At 47.3% G+C, this 18,830-nt stretch overlaps 1 protein-coding gene across 4 annotated transcripts in view; it reads left to right on the forward strand.

The window, feature by feature from the left end:
- Positions 1–18,830, forward strand: part of ADGRL3 (adhesion G protein-coupled receptor L3) — a 421,071-nt gene that overhangs the window by 106,841 nt on the left and 295,400 nt on the right. For 3 of the 4 annotated variants that reach the window (XM_067297303.1, XM_067297300.1, XM_067297302.1), the window contains exon 3: positions 11,949–12,022. The exons of the other annotated variant lie outside the window; for it this stretch is intronic. The gene's annotated coding sequence lies outside the window, so the exon portion shown is untranslated. The remainder of the gene's footprint in view (positions 1–11,948; positions 12,023–18,830) is intronic. 4 annotated transcript variants of the gene reach the window in all.

Here is an 18,830-nt window from a genome sequence, read left to right on the forward strand (position 1 = left end):
GGGTAGGATTGTGTCTAAGCCAGCCCGTTAATGGGCGCAGGACCGAGGGTCGGGGAAGCGGGAAGCGCCGTCCCTCACTCCCCCTCCGCGGGACACGGAGGGGCCTGGCGTTCTCTTTTCAAAGGCTCGTAGGCAAGGCGGGCGGTGAGGCTTCATTTATTCATTAGCCCGGGATCCGATGCGATAGTTTACAGCCAGCGTGCGTGAAATAAGTGTGGGTTTCATTAAAAAGGAGATGTGTATTTTATCTCCGTTGAGGAATGGGAAAATAAGGGCAATAAAGCCAATATTGTAGTAGAGTCTCCCTTTTTTAATAGCAAGCCGTGCGCTGCACTTCTGAAAAGCTTGGAGTTCGGGGGCTGAGCTGATCAGAGCTCCGAGGGCTTTTTCTTTGCTGCTTTATAACCCTTGTTAACTTTTCAACTTGTCAAGTACACGGTGGTTTATGAAATTTTAAAGCTAACAGTGTGCTGTGTGGGGATCACAGTGATATACTAGACTTTTGAGTGCATCCCGAGATGAATAAGTCATGAAGTCGCAGAAAGTTGCAATTAAAGAAGCCAGACCTGGATGCTGGAAATATTACACCTGGGTTCACACGGCTTTAAAAGAGAATCAGGGCTGGAAGTGGTCCGCACTTGAACTGGAGATAAGCAAAGGGGCAAAAAAAATAATCTGTGGGACACAGGTTTCTTCCTAGGCATCAGACTGATGTTTACTGATCTTACGGGGAATTACTGTTGATAGAGTAGATTCCCTCTAGCTCAAACAGGTAGACACGTTCCTCTTGGATACGGAAAGTGCCTAGTTTGGTTTCTTCCTGCAACGGCTTTCTTCTAACGGAGATAATCCTTCGTCTGATGCTCGCTCGGTTGGTGACCTTCCTGTATTTTGCCAGTCTGTGTAAGATGCTGCGGGTTATATTCCTTTGTGCCTGAATCCCCTACGGCATTAGCAGTTACGGTGCAACTGTGGGTCAGGCAAGGGTTGCATTAACATTTCTGATTTTCCGCCGACTTGAAACACGCGGCTGAGATGTCTCATGCCTGCATCGCTTCTGATTTTTAGTTTTCTCCCTGGAAAAAAAAGTGAAAAAATACCAATGTGAAAAAAATTCCAGGCACTGGCTCTTGCGGTTGGTGCCTGCTCCGCATTTCCAGAGGGTCTCGGTGGGACTCTTGCCTTTTCTATCAGTAGAGACGTGCCCTGATTCAAAGCTTTGACTTTCTGTACTTGCATAATCTCACCGACTTCGGCAGGATTACCCGGGTGTTTAAAATAAGGCCGTGTTGTAAAAGGTTGCAGGATTATGGGCCCAGATAGATCCGTTGTTTGACTACTCATTGAGATTTTGTTTTAATTTCTCCTTTTTATGAGTTTGAAAAGTCAATAAAGAATAACACAAAACACATGCAACGTTAAGGCAAAGACTTAACTGCGGCGATGTCGGGAAGTTCATAGTTAGGCTTGCTGGAGGAGCCCTGTGGGGTTTTTTCTTCCCTACACATGTGCACTATAAGAAAAAAAAAATGTATTAGGTATTCACATATATGGACTGATAGTCCTCCATCGAAGATCATTTTTAACTGAAAGGAAACGCATTTGATCAGTCTGTGGCTGGGTTCAGTGGACACACCATTTCTCCTCGGTTTCATGTGGTTTTGTTTTTCCTACTCGGTCGTTTCTTGATATCGCCCTTATCGCTGCAGTTTCCAAATAGCTTCCAGCTGCGCACATCTGTATGCGTGCTTTCCTCTGCGCCCCGGGGAGACGAGGATGGGGAGTCAAGCACTGGGCATCAAGGCAGGCCGGGTGCGTATAGGGCTCCCAAACCATTCACCCTCCAGCGCTTTTGACTCTTCTTCCAGCTTGTCCTCTGGCTCTGAGTGCCGTATGGTGGCAGTATGAACGTCCTTCACCCTCGCTTGCCAAAGGGGTCCGTTTGTAGCAATTTGTAGGGGAAATGTTGACCCTGCGAAAAGGCAATTGGAGCTAGAATGGAACAATTACATATATGTATTTCATCTTGGTTTGAAAACTGAGTTAGGAGGGTTTTTTGGTTTTTTGGCATGGAAAGTTTTTAAGATGGTATCAATATTAACCTGCTAACAGAACTTCTTTATCTGCATGAAACCATATTTGGGAGGGAAAGAGTTACGCAGCTGGAAGGTAATGTAGAATTTGTACGTACAGAAGTTCAGCTTTAAAAAAAAAAAAAAGGAAAGCTGTTGAGACTTGCCTTCAAGACTTGAGGATGCTGATGACATGAGGTATACGTATGTCTTAAGTAAGCCTCAGCTGCGAAGAAAGACGGCAGCAGAAAGAACAGTTTGCTTTTATCAGTTCCCATCAAAACTGCCTGGCGTGCAGCAGACACGTGGTTCTCGCTAGGGACGTAGGGACATCGGTGTGTCTCCTTCCACGTCTGCTCTTCTGCAATGTTCTTCGGTGGGTCAGCTCGCCGTACTGCAGCTGATAGTGTGCTTGAGCCGGTTTCCCCGAGATGCTCCTCGCAGGGGAATAGTTTGAGCATGCCTGCGTTCCTTCCTCATCTCCCTCTCCAGGCTCTGAGATAATTGAATCCCGGCTCATATTCGTTTGGCATGCTAATTGTCGGAGTTAAGAAATAAGAGACTTGGCGAGGATGTAAAGGAATTAAAGTGATTGCCCTTTTGTCTGTGGAAACAATGAAAAGTAATAATTATCGCTGTTATTTTTTTGCTGTTAAAACTTCCCTCTGCTGCTCCCTGCTTTTAAGACCTGTTTTTTCTTTACCAAAAAGCAGTCTGATTTGATGTACATGGGCCGTACTTCAGAATCCATCACTCAAACACACAACCTTCCCAGCCTGCTCTATATTAACAAGCAGATGTGTCATCCCGCAGACTAGGCAATAATGGATCTTTTTAAGAACTGCCTTTCCTCCGTGGACCTCAGGTATTCCAGAGCCAGCGTTTAAGGTACTGCTTTCATATTATATAGAGATATCAGGAGATACTCAGCTTAATGTACGGTTGTATATTTGCATTTGCAGAACATTTTGTCTTCCTTTATTCTCTTTGCAGACGCGAGGCTTGGAATAACAAATAGCTAGTCTAGATATACGGCGTGCATGGAGACAATAACATTAATGTAAATCCCGGTTCCCCTAACGCGGCTGCTCGCTCGCGGAGGATGCAGGCATGGTTAAAGCAGTGGCTGGGTTTCGGGGGCCTTGCTGCAGCGAGCAGCCCTGCAGTTTTGCTTTGCGGTCCTCAGCCGTCCCACCAAGCCGTTGCCTGCCCACGCCGGCCCGAACCCTGCGGGTTTGGATGAAAAGCAGAACCTACCTGTTTTCTATTACTTGGGGCTTCCCCTGCCTGTCTGCGTGGCTCTTCTGTGCATGCCAGCATAGGAGAAAGCATCCTCATTAATTTTTTAAATATCCAGGGGAAGAAGTTGCTGTTGGTGGCAGAGCAGAAGTACATCTCCAGCTGGAGATAAGCCATGAAAAACCTTTCAGCTGAAAGCCCAGTGCTTACTGCGGATACATGAAGCAGAGGTGACCGCAAGAGGAGAAGCATGGAAGTGGGATGTGGTCAAAGCGGCCAGGTGCAGAAAGGAGCTTCGGGGCAGCATCTTGCAAGAAAACAAATGCGTCCGGATGATTTGCTTGGAGGCCGCAGAAGAGGATGCTGCAGTAACCAAAATGGGGGTTACCGAGCCCTTGGAGAGCCAAGCACTCGGCGTTCATACTCTGCATTTCAGTGCTGCACGATGGCACGAAAGAGGAGGTCAACCGGAAGATCTCAGGTGTAGCGTGCCATAGCTCCTATTTGGTTTTACTCCACTGTTTTCACGTTTGAATAACACGGTTGCTTTTAATTTTTCGCCTATGTCTACTAATCAGTTGCCCATCCACTCCTGAGCTGCGTTCACCAGCTGGATTTTACCTGCCTTTCCCAAGTCAGCGGACTGATCGGCAGCTCTTCCGCTCTCCAGCTGCCAGCATGCACAAATCGTGAAAAATCAATTTATCTTCCTAGCCTCCTTTCGGAGGTGATTGAAAGCAGCCAGTGGCTTTGGAGGTGCGGGGTGGGAGACAAATAGAGAGGCCAAAAAAAGGGCCGTGGCATTGCTCTTGTGTCCTTAGGAAAGGCACAAAAGAAGTTACTTTGCAAAATCTGGGGGGCTAGAGAAGAAGGGGCTTTTTTGTTTAGTTTTAAACAAGCTTAATTATTGCTAGGCAGCGAGGATTTTTGGTTTGATTTAAATTTGAGGAAGCTTCTGCTGAACCTTAACGCCAAGGAAATTACATTTCTTACCCAGCTATGGTATTTGTTATTTGATGGCTTTTAAGGCCAAAGGAACGTTTTCTGCCGCCTGAAAGGCAGAGAAAGCTTCTTCCCAGTTGTTAAGCGTCGATGAGAAAAGTGAGAAACGTGAAGTATCTGGCTTGGTGGCACAGAGCTCCGCCAGTAGAAAGGCTTTTCAAGAGCTCCTAGTTGATTCAACAAATAAAATCAGTATGTAAATGTTTTTGGTTCTGCACTGCTCCGAGAAACTTCGTTAGGAGGAAGGCAACAACGGGAATTAATTTGACTTATGTGTCATCAAGAGTTGATCAAGAGTACAGACGGCAAAGTGAAACGGGGAGAGAGGTGCTCCACCTTTGCTGGCTGTAGTCACGTGGTGCCGTTCGCTTCCTTTCTGATTCTGTTTTATGGGGGAATGTCTGTGAACATATGGTATGATATTATACTTTGATTAGCTACCATGAATCCTGCATGCTGTGAAGGTGTACAGGTAATGCTGTGTTTTGGAGAAGCATTAGAGGCCTCCATCTATACCAGTAATGACCAGTTAATGACCACTGAGATAAGCTAATGGGAAGTCAGGGCTACTTTGAGCTTTAACTCATTATTTCCTGACCACCTACAGACAAAGAGGCCATTATTTCTGTATTTTTATTTAATGAGTATTTCAGATGAGCACCAGGACACGCTTCCCGCCCTGGGGGATTGCCTGAACGTTTTGCTTCCAGGCTGTGAGATACCTTTCCAAAAGCACATAGCAGTAACTGTAAGTTTTTGGTGGTGGAGGAAGAAAGTTTGTTTAGCTGCTGCTCTGCCAGATGGGCAGCTGGAGATGAGGTGGGAGGATTGCCCAGACAACTTGATGCTGGCTTTGGCTCTGTTGGTCTTTAACACAAGGGCAGCTGCTGCTGGGTGTTGTGGAAAGAGCACATGCATAGCAGCTTAAATATATATATTTCACTTTCTTTTGTTGCCGCTTACTTCAGTGGGGCCAGGCGCTGGCCTTCAACTGACCACATCATCTTGGGCAGCTTAGGAGTCTGATCAGAGCCTCTTCACGCATGGAAGAATATCCAAATTGCTTCCGTTTTCCCGCTGCAGTGGTTTTTTCTCATGTCCTGCCTTCTCCGGAGAGGGCTTGCCCTCCAGAGCCCCATGGCCAGCAGATTTTCTTTAACCCTTCTTGACTCCTGGCATGGCGACATCAGGGAGTCCCACACCAGAGCTCGCCTGTCATATCTGCCTGCGTAACATGGTCAGTCCTTAGGACTTCGATGACACCTGGCACTTTCAGGCATCCTGTTAGACCGATTAAATTTGTGATACGCTTCTGCTTATGCCTACTTCGCAGTACAAAATCGGGTGCAGATCGTGCCGCCTTCACTCCTGCAGGATAGAGTTCACTATGGAAAAGTCTCACAAGTTCTGCTAGGCCAACTCAGCAAGAAAAACACAAAAGATGAAAGAAGCTGGGAGAAGAGATGTGCTTTCACATCCATTGGATATCACATTTTCAAACCAATAGTGAAAGGGGAAATTCTCATTTATTTTAATTATAGTGGACCCAAATTCTCCTTCTCCGGAGATTGAAATCAGCTCTGCTGACATCATCTGTATGAATTCACGCATGTGGGAGCACTATAATCTAGTCTGGAGTCTTCTGGCTTAAATTAGATTGAGCTGGCTTGAGATTTCATTCAGAATAATACCACCAGATCCTCATCTTTGGCCAGCTTGGAGACATAATGATATGGCGAGATGCACATCAGCACCCTAAACTTTGAGAATTTGGGCTCTTACTCACTTCCAGACTCTGGATTCTTCTGTTGATGTGGTGGGGGACATATGTGGCTGTCCTTGAGGGAGTGATCCATGAGAGCTGGGCACCTGCTGCTGCTTCCCTGCCCACTGGCTGAAGGTGGGATTTTCCATGCCTGAAGAAGAGGACTTGCCTAGAGGAGGCCTGGAAGAAAAAAAGGAGGAAAATCTCAGAAGGGTAAAGACAAATGGATGGAGCAGAAGACTGGTCAGGCCATGACATTGGCAACAAGTAGAGAAATGCGGATAAATCCAACCTAATTGTGGGTTGGCAGCTGATAACATACATGGCCTTGTGCAGTAATTAAAAGTACCTAACCCAGCAGGCAAGGGTGGGACCTACAGCACCCACAGCACAAGCTGGAGGAAACCTCTGGTAGCTGAGACAGCTCTTACAGCTGCTGGGACTTTCCTTCCCTGGACGCCCAGGATCCGTAACTAGTGTTAACTTGGATACGTCTGCACCTGCTGCTCTCCCACCTCTGCCGGGGCTGTCGGCGCAGGCGGCTGGTGCTCCTGGGAGCCGCGAGCACGTGCGGGCACAATGTGCCCTTTGTCTCCCAAAGTCCCACCCCGTTTTTATTACTTCCTCCCGCACAGTCGAGCTGCCTCGCACAATGCAACAGTGTGATCGCTCCGGGTTCTATAATATGGGCTTCCTCTGCCTGTGTTTTTATAGTTTTTTATTAATGAGCTCTTCTGTGCCGTTGCTAAGCAGAGCGGTAGGAAACGATAGGTCAATGCCTTTTTGTATTGCCCCGGCATCAAACAGGAATGCTTTGTAATAACAGAAAGGGACAGACAGGGGAGCCCTTGTAAATGCATTTAGAAGAGGCGGTGGAGGTGATCTAGAAGCAGGTTTATATTTGACGGAAAGCACAGTTAGCTGGTTTCCTACCCGCCCTGTGCTGCCGCTCCTGGGGCAGGATCCCAGGACCCTTCCCGGGTCTCCGCGCGCCCCTCAAACCACCGAGGAAAAGGCAAGAAAAAGGGACGAGGCCCAAGGAGGTATTTTGCTTTGGTAGCAGAGCGCTTTTGCAGCATGTGCTTGGATGGTCTTTGGAGCTTTTGCTTTTGACATCTCTCCTTTCACTGTAGATACACTCGATGAAGGAAGGCTTGAGCATCTCTGCTATGCAACCCAAAACTCGTCTGCGCTGGGATTAGCTCGTAACACCTGCGGTCGCCGGTGATGTTTGCAAGGTTGCTCAGCCAGAGGTGGCCATGAGAAGCTGGAGATGGAAGGTGTCTTCTTGGCAGCTCTTTGCAGTGGCTTGTGCTGTTTTGCTTACTCGGGGAAAAGTAGAGGCAAGGCGCAAATAGGCCGCAGATAGCTCTGCGTCGCCAAAGCCCGGCCTTCCTTGTCATGCAGCGCGAGCGGCTGCTGGCACCAGGACAAATTCCCCTGTAAGTTATGCGTGATTTACATGAGAAGCTCGTTAATTCTCTAGCGCCGGATTTAGACGGTTTCATTTGTAAAGGGTGTCGTTTCAAACACTGCTCAGGCGAATTTCCCTCTCTCTGCTGACCCAGAGGGTGTGCTAAAAGATGATCAACCAACGAGGAGCGCGTGTGTTTATAAATACATGCACGCGCACACGTGTATATATATATATAGTGGTGTTAATTAGAAGGTGTGTGCTTTGGTTAAGGACTGTGCCTTTTCTGCACAAATGGGCTGCCTGTTTAACAAAAAGGGCCATCTCGACGTGCGCCCAAACTCGCAGGGGTTGTACTGCGCTTGCGGAAGCCCAGCTATCACCTGCTTTTCCTTCCTTAGTACTAAACCTTGAACCTGACCAGGGTTGCTTCCGCGATGCTGTTTTTCAGAACAGGCGTCGTACGGCAGCGCCGTGCGTGCGGCGGGGAGGACGCTGGCTGGAGCAGCCAGCTCTTCTTCAACGCCTTGGGCAAGCTTTTGGGTTGCCCTCAGCAGCAGCAAGACTCGGTCTTCAATGAGCGTTGTGGTTCTGCAGGAGTGCTTAGCCCAGGAGAGCTCTGGGATAAAAACCAGGCATAACGCACTAAGCAGGATTTGGTTTTTTTTCTTTCTTTCTTTCCTTTTTTTTTTCTTTCTCTTTTTTTTAAAGATATTCCTTGTTCCTCCAAATTCTGCAATTCCTAAGTCTGGCTAAAAGACCAGTCAGGGAAAAATAACTCCTTGGTGGAATTACTTTTTTACTGGAGTCTCTGTCTCCAGCGCCGAGATAGATAGAGCTGACAGACATACCAGAAGTAGCTGTTGTTGCAGCTCGTACATTGAGCTTAACGGAGACCGTGCTTTCCTTTAACGTTGCTATTGCATTAAGCAGCGTGACCACTCTCCATTAGCTGAAGGAATTATACACTCATTTTCAGCTTTTACTTACTGTTTTAATCCAGCATCTGGATCTACGTGTTCTCTGATATAAGGCTGACACTGAAATTCAGATGATGGCTGTAAGTGTTTTTATCATACACTCATGTGCAGTTCAGGTTTAAGTTGCAGCTTATAGTTATTTTAAATGGGCAGTCACTCCTCGGAAAAATCTTAATGTTGACGCAAACAGTAAATGCGGGACAAGCTGCCAGACTCACCTTTGAAGTCTCTGGCCTAAGGAAACTGTTCCTTGACATCTCATTACTTTCCTCCTGTTATTAGAAACAAATGTGGGCTTCCTACGTGTAGATTAAATATGGCATGAATTAAGAAAGCCGAGGTAGACGGCAGCAAAGGAGGAGAAATTATGCCATGCTCCGCTGCGGTTTTGTTTATCGGGACGTAAGTCTGAATTTATTATTTTTCATGACTTGTAAGTTAGCGCAAGGAAAGAAAAAGGAATATATATATATATATATATATATATGTATTTTTTTTCCCCCCTGTGGCTATCAATCTACGCTGATTCAAGCTGCACAGTCGCATGCACGTTTAAACAAATTTGCCGCAGGGAAAAGAAAACGTGCTGGCCTCAAGTAGCCTGACCATCCACTGTTGTTGTTCTCCTGGACCTAGCAGGGCTTTCCACGCTTTGGGTGAAATTCTGCGCTGCCCAGGAGCAATGGTTTGGACTTGCGAGGCATGGGGAGATGGAGGAGAGGACCTAGATGGAGCGGGAGGAGGGAAATCCTGTAGACTTACCGTTTTGCTCCTTCAGTCTTGCGGAGCAATCCCGTTTGGAGAAACGCACTGGAATGCAGCGGAGTGAAATTCCCCTTTATTTCTCCCAGGGAAAGTTTTAGGAGTGGTTTTCAGCTTGTGTGCGGTTCCTGGGATGCAAGAGGCCAGGCCAAGTATTTGCCAAAAAATAAGATGCTCTGCCAGCAACCTACTGTGTGTGTGTACGTACGTGTGTGTGTGTGTGTGTGTGTATATGTATGTAAGTATATGTGCATAGATGCACATGTACAGATACATATATATAAAATATATGCACACATACAGATACATATATATATACATATATAAAAAATAAATTTATATATATTTTTATATATATATGTATTGGTATAAATGGGTGAAATATCTGCTCACCGGTTAGTATGCAGACGACTGTTCTGCTGACCATATTACTGAGTCTCCTGTACCGCTAGGAGACAACACCCTAAAATCAGCGTATCTGTGAGCTGCTTCTGAGAGAGGAGCCAAGACCCGTCCCGTCCTTGCAGGCGTTGCCATCTGAGGAGGCTTGGGTTTGGTTTCTGCAGCGCTGCCTGTTGGCGAGCGTCTCTATAGGTCACTTCTCTACCGGCAAAGGCACTAAAGAAAATCAGCAATTAATGGTATGCAAAAGGCAGTGTCACCTGCAATATGACCAGGCATTAACTTCTTAAGTCCGAGAAATGAGCTGGATGGACTGGCGGGGGTTTTTTATATCTTGACTGTTTTGCCAAACAGATTTCAGTTAAGTGAGGCAAATTGATTTTGAAGCTGCTTCATTTTTGCACGTTAAGCGAATCAGCATTTTGGTTTAGGCCCTGAAATGCAAATAGTCAAAGTTATCACATTCTGGGATGTCTTCCTGAATCGGCATGTTCACGGTGGAGTGAAATCTGAAATTATAGATGCACAGATAAAATTTAAGGCTTGTGAGCTTGGTTCTTTTCTGTTACGGTGGTTTTCTGCCAGCCCAATTGTAATGGCGTTGGTCACTTAAGGAGGGACACCGTTGTGATAATGGCATGGAGCATCATGCTTTTTCCTTCCAAGTACCGTTTTTGGCACAGTCTCTGGTCGCTGCTAAAGCCTCGCTATTAAACCCAAGGACTGAGAGACCGCTGTCGTTCTGGTTTGGTGCTTGATGACCTGGCCCATCGTATTTTGTGGTTCTCACCTTGGTTTACCTGGGGAACCACGAGAAGCATTCTGCGGTCGGGCTCTGCAGCTGGTGGCCTCTCCTTGGACCTCGTGGGACCTGCATCGGAGGGGTGGGTTGGGACACGCGCCCTTGGAAAGTCGCTCCGACTTATGTTGATCCATGACTCACAGGAGGGTTGCTCTGCAGGAAGGCAGATACCTTGTTTTTTGGCTTTTCCTCTTTGGTGCCCGTACATCAGCAGCGGCAGCATAGCTTGGTGCTCCATGGTCGCATGGTTGAAAATTCACCAGTTGGATGTCAACGGTTCAACGGTCTTTGCCGTTGGTGCTCGGGAGCCCGAGTTATTCTTTCATCCAAGCAGTAGCTAAGCCAAGGTCCGCTTAGTCTCCAGGGTCAGACAAGATCTGGTTAATAATTATAAGTGGGAGCTTTAATGAGGGGAGTTATTAATCCAGGAAGTGAATAATAAGTTGCTTTAAGCACTAGCCCCCCTACTGCCCCTCCAGTGCTTTTAATTCTTTTAAGGATCCCTAAATCGGAGCTATTTACATCAAGGCAGGAAGGAGTGGAAGCGTGGCGCCGCCGCTCAGGTGCGGGGTGCCCTGACACCCGCTTGGCTTCCCTTGCGCGAGGGCCCGGGGACTGGATGCGTGCACGCTGGATTCGCTGAGAGCTTGTTGCTCCTACCCCACTCTAGGTACTCTCTGCTTTGACTTGCCCCGAACCTCCGAGGTCGTGCATGGAAGGGACCCAAGTGTATGCAGCAGAGCAGAAAATCGGCCAAAGTGGTGAAATTTTAAGTGCAGGATTGAGGATTATTCGTGCACCGCAGAAACGCACGTAGGTGCTGTGCTTCCGCTTTGACCCGGCGGTGGCTTCTTGCAGAAGACGGGACAAGCCGCGCGGAGGAGAGCTGCATCGGAGCCTCTCGTCTTGCGAGTCGCGGCTTGGACTAAGTCACTGCCGTGGTGAACAGGGGTAGCACCTTATCCCTGACGTGGCGACCACTTTTGCTTGCACGGTACCGAGAGAAATCTAAAAAAAACCCGACTTGTTTTGAATTTATATGATTTCTGAACTGAAGGTTCAGAATAAAAAGGTTAGAGCTGCTTATGGGGCTAGTGAAGACAGAATGCTTGAGCCCAGCGTCAGTCATGATAAGCCGTTTGCAGACTAATTTGGCACTAGATCTAGGAAGCATGGACTTTTTTCTTCTCTTTCTTTCTTTTTTTTTTTTTTTTTTTTTTTTTAAACCTGGATTCTGTTAATTTAGGCAGCTCTGCTTGTGCGCCTTGCAATCAGGCTGATGAACCGGTCAGACGTGATGAAATTCCAGCGCTTCTCCCCTCAGTTGCTTTGCCCTCCGGCTTTCTTCTCTAAAAATGGGCAGAGAGGCTCTGGAAAATGTCGCCGAGTGAGCAGAAAATGCAAAGCGGCTGCATCCTGCCGTTGGGGCAAGCGTCTCTCCGTAGGGGGAAATGGAAAACTTAGAACACGCTGCTGAAGCTTGCCTTACAGTTTTTGAATTTCCTTGCAGGAGGTGCAGTAAGGTGATTCTGAAGAATTACGTTGCACTCGGATTTCTTTTGAGGCTGAAACAGGATTAAAAAGGTAATAAATGTTACCTCTTAGCTGCTTTCTCTTTTTATGTTTGGAAGATGGTCTGGCACTGCAGAGAACTAAAGAACCAAAGACAAGAACTAAACGAGAACCAAATCAGAGGAAGTTTGATCTGTCTGTTGAGCTCAAGACCCGTTCAGGAAAGGGCTTGTTCCTCTTTGAACAGAGCCGTGCTCACTGGGTTCCTTGTCTGCAGCTCTCTAGGTGCTATCACAGCCCTGATAGGGATTGTTAGGTTGTTTTTTCGTATTTCTGTTACTTTGTCATGAGCGTGGTTCCTGGGCTGAATTCAGTGGAGCTGCAAAGCGTTGACAAGGCGACAGTGAGCTAACGTTCAGGGCATCTCATGGTCGAGAGGCTGGTGAGAGCAGCGGACGGTCCTATTTACTGGCCCTTACCCCTTCGTTATCTTAGTGAACCTAATAACAGGTTTCTTTGGTTTTTCTTTTACCTTTGCTACTTGTTGCTCTGAGGAGTCGCGTTAAGTACAAGGAAACATCAGCTATCGCAAAACGCTACTTTGCAGTCAAGAAGATAAGCGGTGGAGCTCAGTTGTGCGTTTGCTGCCTATCTCTTCGGGTTTTTCTTGTCTTCCTCTCTGTAGCTCAGCCCCACATGTCTGCTATTTACAGTCAGCTTATGGGTGTCTGGAAGAGTAACACGTTACTGTAATTTTTCATTTAGAGATCGGGATGCGTCTGCAGTGAGTAAAACAGTCTGATTTATGACCTTCCTGGGATGTTGGGTTTTTTTCCACTGTCTTTCTGCGGTGACGTAAGATGGAAAGAAATATTTTCCCAATGTAAGAGCTACGTTACGAGGAGCAAGCGGGCCGCGTTGGCCACGCACAAGGACAGAGGACAAGTGGACCTCGGTGGGAAGCACTTTTGATTACTTTTAATGTAGATGATGCTCACTCCGCTTCAGAGGAGAGCTCCCCTGATGGATGTTTTTAATGAGTTAGGGAGGCAATTTGAAGACTCTCCCCTATCTACCTACAAGCCCTCAGGGTAGGGAGCTAAATCACTGTGACCCATTAGAAGGAGAAGGACACTTATTAGCTTATCTAGCCGTGCGTTTTCTCCGGTCGAGCCACCGAAATCAATTCAGTCTCTCTGTATTTGTACCCTAAGCATATGTAAGCGGGGTGTGCGTGGAGGAACGAGTGCATATGTGCATATGCACGGGGATGTAATTGTATGTGTGCATTTGTTTCACAGGTCGATAAATGCCCGAGAGGGCATGGAGCTTGGAAAAGATACCTAGGAGTATGCTACTTTATAATAAAAATAAACAGGATATTAGAAAACCTTTGATAGCACAACTTAATGGCATCGAGGAAACTATTGGATTCAGGGTGCTGTTTCAAAGTCTTTTTCATCAGAATGGAAGTGGCATAATCGATACGTAGCTCTTTGGCTGCTAACTCTTCAGATCTAGCTGAAATCACATTAAATGGAATAGATTTTGTTCCTGGCTCAGGCCGAGAGGGTTGTATTTAACTGAACTCTCTGGAAGTCAACTGTTTGGGAGCTGCCAGCTCTTTGTGAAATGCTGGGGCCTGTAGCCCCAACCCGACAAGTCCTGATGTCATTTCTTTGCCGGTGTGGGGCCTGCTTTATAATGAGCTAAACGCGAGAGGTGCCGGTGGCGTGCGACCTGTAGGCTCTTCCTGATTCTGCCATTGATTTCATGGCCCGTCTGGCCTTGGACAAGCCTCGCAATGCCTTTCCTACGCTAGGGAATTTGGGGAAGTGAAAACCTCCCTACCGTCGACTTGCAAATCTCTGCTATAGAAGAAAAAATTGTGGGGCCACTGGGTTTGGGAGCCCCGGTGTCTGGGCTGGATTTGCAGGTGGAGGGAGCATCTGTGACCACAAGTGATTTCAGCGGGAGCAGTCTAAGGACATCAGAAGTCCTCAGAAGTCACTATTTCCTATGGCAAAGGTAACTTAAAAAAAAAAAAGGGGGGGGGGCAGCAAAACCCACCAGCCCTTGCGTTGTGGGGACGCTGATGTGAGAGAGGCCTCCTAGGTGGCATCTGTTCACACTTCCCACGTAGCGTGTAAATATATCTACCTTAAGCATTGCATCTTCCCAGAAGTCATGCTTTCCTCTCTTCTCCAACTCTGGAATTCTCTCCCTCCGTTAGAGCCCACCTGTAGCTTGGCAGACGACCACATTGAGGTTGGTTGGGTTGGTTTTTTTGATGGTGCTCCAATTTGAAACTTTTGCAGAGAAGTCATGAAGGTTTCTGTCATTACCAGTGATCTCATTTCCCCCCTCATTTCTCCCGTTTCCCGGGAACGTTCCTCCTAAGTTACCAAGTCCCTTTCTCTTCTCAACGGGGAGAATTTCAGCAATAAATAGAGCAGCGCTCCAAACCGTAAATAACGTTTGGACAGCCTGCGCCGAGCTTTTCCCAAAGGGAAGGCATGGCTTTTGTCGTGGCAGCATATCCCGGGGCTGTCTGGCGCTGTGCAGGAAGCTGATGATGTTGCTTCAGAGCGTGCCTCCGAGTCCCTCCGAGTTGTTTTATTTTTCCCAAGGACTCCTGAAAAATTGGCTTGCAGGACAGCAGAGTAAATCACGTTGATTAGAGGAGGGGAAGGGGAAAAAGGAAGGGGGAGGATGAAAAACGGGCAAATACCGAGCGGTGCTGAGAAATTCCATCGCCGAAGGCTGAAACTGCAGCCTTATCTCGGGACACGGTGGAAAAAAAGCCGCCGGAACATATGTCAACGACAGATTGCCAACCTTAGCATTTAATTCCTGGCATTTTGGGGGTTTAGAGGATTTGCCGACAAAAAGATGGGGGAAGGGTTGGCCGGGATGTAATTTCCTGAACGTTCTTCGCGAAGGGAGAAATCTCCACCAATCTTCCTCTGTTGGAGTAGAGTAAAATCGACGTGAGCAATTGTTGTTTTCTCATTAGATAAAGTACCTTGGAGTTATGACACTTTCTTTCCTTTAAAAGCAATGTCCAAAGCATCGTAGCAGCAAGCGTGATGGCTTCACTCTGATGCAACCTATTTTTCTCTTCGCGTGACGCCTCTGAAGTCTGTGGACTTATGGACTATAAAAATGTGCCACTTTACAAAGATGCAAGCAACCAGTCTGCAGTCGATGACGATACAAGAAGCCATGTTTTGAAAATTTGACAAACGTAATAGCGACGGTGCTAAAAACCAAGCCCTGCGTTGCACCTTGGTGCTTATTGAGATGCTGACTAGCCGCGTTGTATAAAAATGCTGCGTTTTGCCTCCCTGGGCTATTTTCTTTATCCCATCGCCCACTGAAATATCTCCGATGTGGAAGCCGCTAGCCTGCTTTCAGCGCGGTTGCTCGACAGGGAAGTATTTTAAGTGATGCACGCCGAACTCTTGGGCATTTCGTCAAGATAGCTCTGAACATTATGCGCTCAATGTGAGTTATGCTCAATATTAACATTTTTGCAGGAGGATTTAGACAATTTAAATAGAAATTAGTATTTCCTGGCCTTCCTCCCGCTGGAAGAAATGAGGGGTGGGAATAGCAGGCTGCTTTCCTTTGGAGATTTGACCCGTTCCTCTGCCGCCTGGGGAAATAGCTTGGGGAAAAGGATGGCGCTGAGCCGATGCGGGGTTTAAAACATTTGCACAGCGGGTTCGTCGATGTGTAGAAGGTCTTTTAATATTCACCAGGGTGCTTGGCCTGGCAAGCTGCACATCAAGCTGGACTTTTTCCAAACTCAATAGCGTGTTATTTATTTATTTTTTTTCCTGCTGCTAAGTTTTGCAGGCTCTGTGCCGATTATGGTGGGCTCCTCCCAGCACGTGCACGTCAGAGACTTCCAGACGTGTCTAGCTCCGAGTTCCCTGATGCTCCCTGTAAACCCCACAGGCGACACCTCCGGTGGAAATTAAAATATCCCGGGAGCCCTTTGTTTCAGGTTTTATTGGGCTGACAAACCTCTCCAGCAAGATGATACCTTTTATGATCTCCATGAGTGAGCCGTTGGCTCATGGAGACTGCAAAGTCCATGGTGAAATCAAGCAGTGCCTTTAATCCTGCTCGCTGCTTTGGGCCTCTCTGGGTTTAGGTCCATGTGCAACTTGCATCTTCTCTGCTCCCCTTTGGTCGGCTTCCCATGGCCAAGCCTTAATTATTCCTGTCGGCTGTCTCCTGCTCTTGGGGTGACTCAAGCCTGGTCCTTGGCAGAAGGCATCTCTGTCTGCAGGTACAAACTTCAGACGAACTGGGCAAAGGTGCGCGTCTGCTTATTTTCTAGAAGAAATATTTGAACGTTACGTGTATAAATGGAGAAAGTGGTGACGGTGCATCCAGCCGCGCGGCGTAGACATAAGCAGAGGAGTTTGTGCCTATAGGGGTAGGTTACCTTTAATGCTTTCCCGAACCGTGGTTATACTGCAGTCCATACGCGATAAAAACCAGACCTGAAATACCTTGCTGACCACCAGTGCCTCCTCTACTTGGGGCTGTGATAAGGCCGAGTTGGGGAGTGCAGGAGGGCTCTGGTCTGTAGGCACCTGTAGCTATAAACAGGTGTCGCCTGGGACTTTGGGGCAGAGAGATTGAAGAATTTGCGAACCCCGTTTGGTAACAGCGGTGTTTGATCAACACTGTTTTCTTTCTGAAAAACATCTGCCTGCATGAAGTCTTTTGCCGGAGGCTTTCATTAGGATTAGCCGACAAATACCTGATTTTGACCATTAAGGACTAAGTCCAAAAGCCCGCGGTGAGGCTCTTTCCCTAAAAGAGACTTGCCGACTTTTCAGGCTTGTGTGCATGCACGGGCACATGCATATGTGCATACCGTCCAAATTGCAAATTGTTGTAAATTGCTACCAGCTTTTGGGCTTAAATGGGAGAAAAAAAAATACCCAGAACAGAAAAAAAACCCTACCTTTCAAGTGTCTCTGGATCTCTTAAGAAAACCTGCATGCTTGCAGGGTTCATTTGGCATTAATGAAGCATTGACAAATATTTTTGCAGCTGGGTTGGTACTAATGAAAACCTTTAGTTTTGGAAGGACCTGTGTATGGAGCTGAACATTGCTTAATTTCGGGTCCCTGAATTGCTCGGGTGCGGGAGAGTGTACGGAGGGCCGTTGCTGTATGCTTGCCCTATCTTAATGCTCTGGGCTAGGCATCGCTGTAGGTGATGTTTGAAGATATAATAGCATGTGTAGACCTCTGGTCTAGCCTAGCATGGCCGTTTGAATGAGATGATAGTTGGTTGAAAGCTTTTTGTTTCCCTTGACGCTATTGTGGCTGAAGCGTGTGGCTTCCTCAGTTAAAAAACAGGAGGAGAAAGTGTTAAGGAGAAGTCTAGTGGAGCAAATATCTTTCATTTTCCGGCCAAACCGTCAAGGGTAAGCCCCAACCGTCCCACTGTAACCATGCAGGTGCTGGACAGCAGGACCGGTGGAGCTCACGATGCTCCCTGGCATGGGGTGGTGCTCCAAAGTCCTGGGCACACCACCTTGTGTGATGGGCCTGGAGGGCAAACAGCAAGGCCTGGGGCGTAATAATTCCTCCTGTCCAGCTGAAAATTCTGCCTTGACGTGAGTGCTGCAGTTGTCCCCTAAAATTTAATTTCTCAGTGAAAACTGAGCTAGCTTCTTTGTCAGTAGAAGTCGCTGGTGGGTCTCTGGAGCAATACCAGCTCATGGTAGGTGGTCATAGGGCGACGTGGAGAATGGTGGGTTGGTTTGTAGAAAGAAGTGGGGAAAACAGGGCTGTTGGGTTTAGTCTCCCTCTCTTGTCACAGTTCGTCGTACGCTGTAATACGGAGCATTGTGGTCTCAGGTTGGCCACCATGCCCTGAAACCCCTGCTTGGCCAATCTGCCTTAAAGATATTTTCTCTTAAAGCTGCTGCCTGGCTGTTTCTCTTTTAGGTTTTTTTCCCCTTAAACTCTCCTCTAAGAGTATTGCTCCAAGTGTTTCATGGAATAAACTTTTTTTCTGTATACATTTATTTCGAGGGAACGATGCAAATGTGTGCAAGGAGGATGCTACTGTGCAAAAGCCGCGATGTATTAATACAAAGTATTAGAACATGGAGAGCTTGATTTATAGCACTGAATAGTTAACGTGAGTAAGTCATAAATTACAACATCAGGCTCGCCGTGTGTTTGAAATCCCTGTTTCTTTGTGCGGATCAGCGGATAGGAGGGCGAACAACAGGCCTATTTTTCTGCACGCGCCTTGTGGACTTTTATGCGTGGATTTTACATCATTAAGTCGATTCCCTGAGGCCAAAGGAAACATTTTTCGTTGGAAGTGCTGAAAACATGAGGAAGAGGGGAATTTCTTACCCTGCCTGTCTGTCCTTTTCGATAGCAGCCCAGGTGCCTGTGTGTGCAAACTGCTGCGCTGGAGCTCTGGCTCGGAGTCATTACTCACTGTCCGCAGCAGCACGGATGCAGGGTGAGGCGGCAGCAGGAACGGCCGGCAGGATAAATCGCATGCGGACAAACTGCAGCACCTAGCAGCCCTTCTGCTGAAGAACTTGAACTTTTATTTTTTAGGAGAATTTATTCGGTCGGCGTCTGCAGCCTTGGGGCTTTCTCGGGGCTCTAGGGGATGCAGGTAGCGCAGGCAGCCCGGCCGTGGGCCCCAGCGGGTTGTCCGGAGAACACGCCTCGGAAATGTCATTTCAGGAACGGGCAGATAAGGCCACCAGGAATGCTTGGGAACGTTTTACGGGAAGCAGGAAATTATTTGCTTCTGGTTCTGCTTCCCCGAATTGAAACGAAGACCCAGTAAATAAGGGCAGTGTCGATAATCTATAAAT

This window comes from Apteryx mantelli, chromosome 5, assembly GCF_036417845.1.
Source record: "Apteryx mantelli isolate bAptMan1 chromosome 5, bAptMan1.hap1, whole genome shotgun sequence".
Taxonomy (NCBI): domain Eukaryota; kingdom Metazoa; phylum Chordata; class Aves; order Apterygiformes; family Apterygidae; genus Apteryx; species Apteryx mantelli.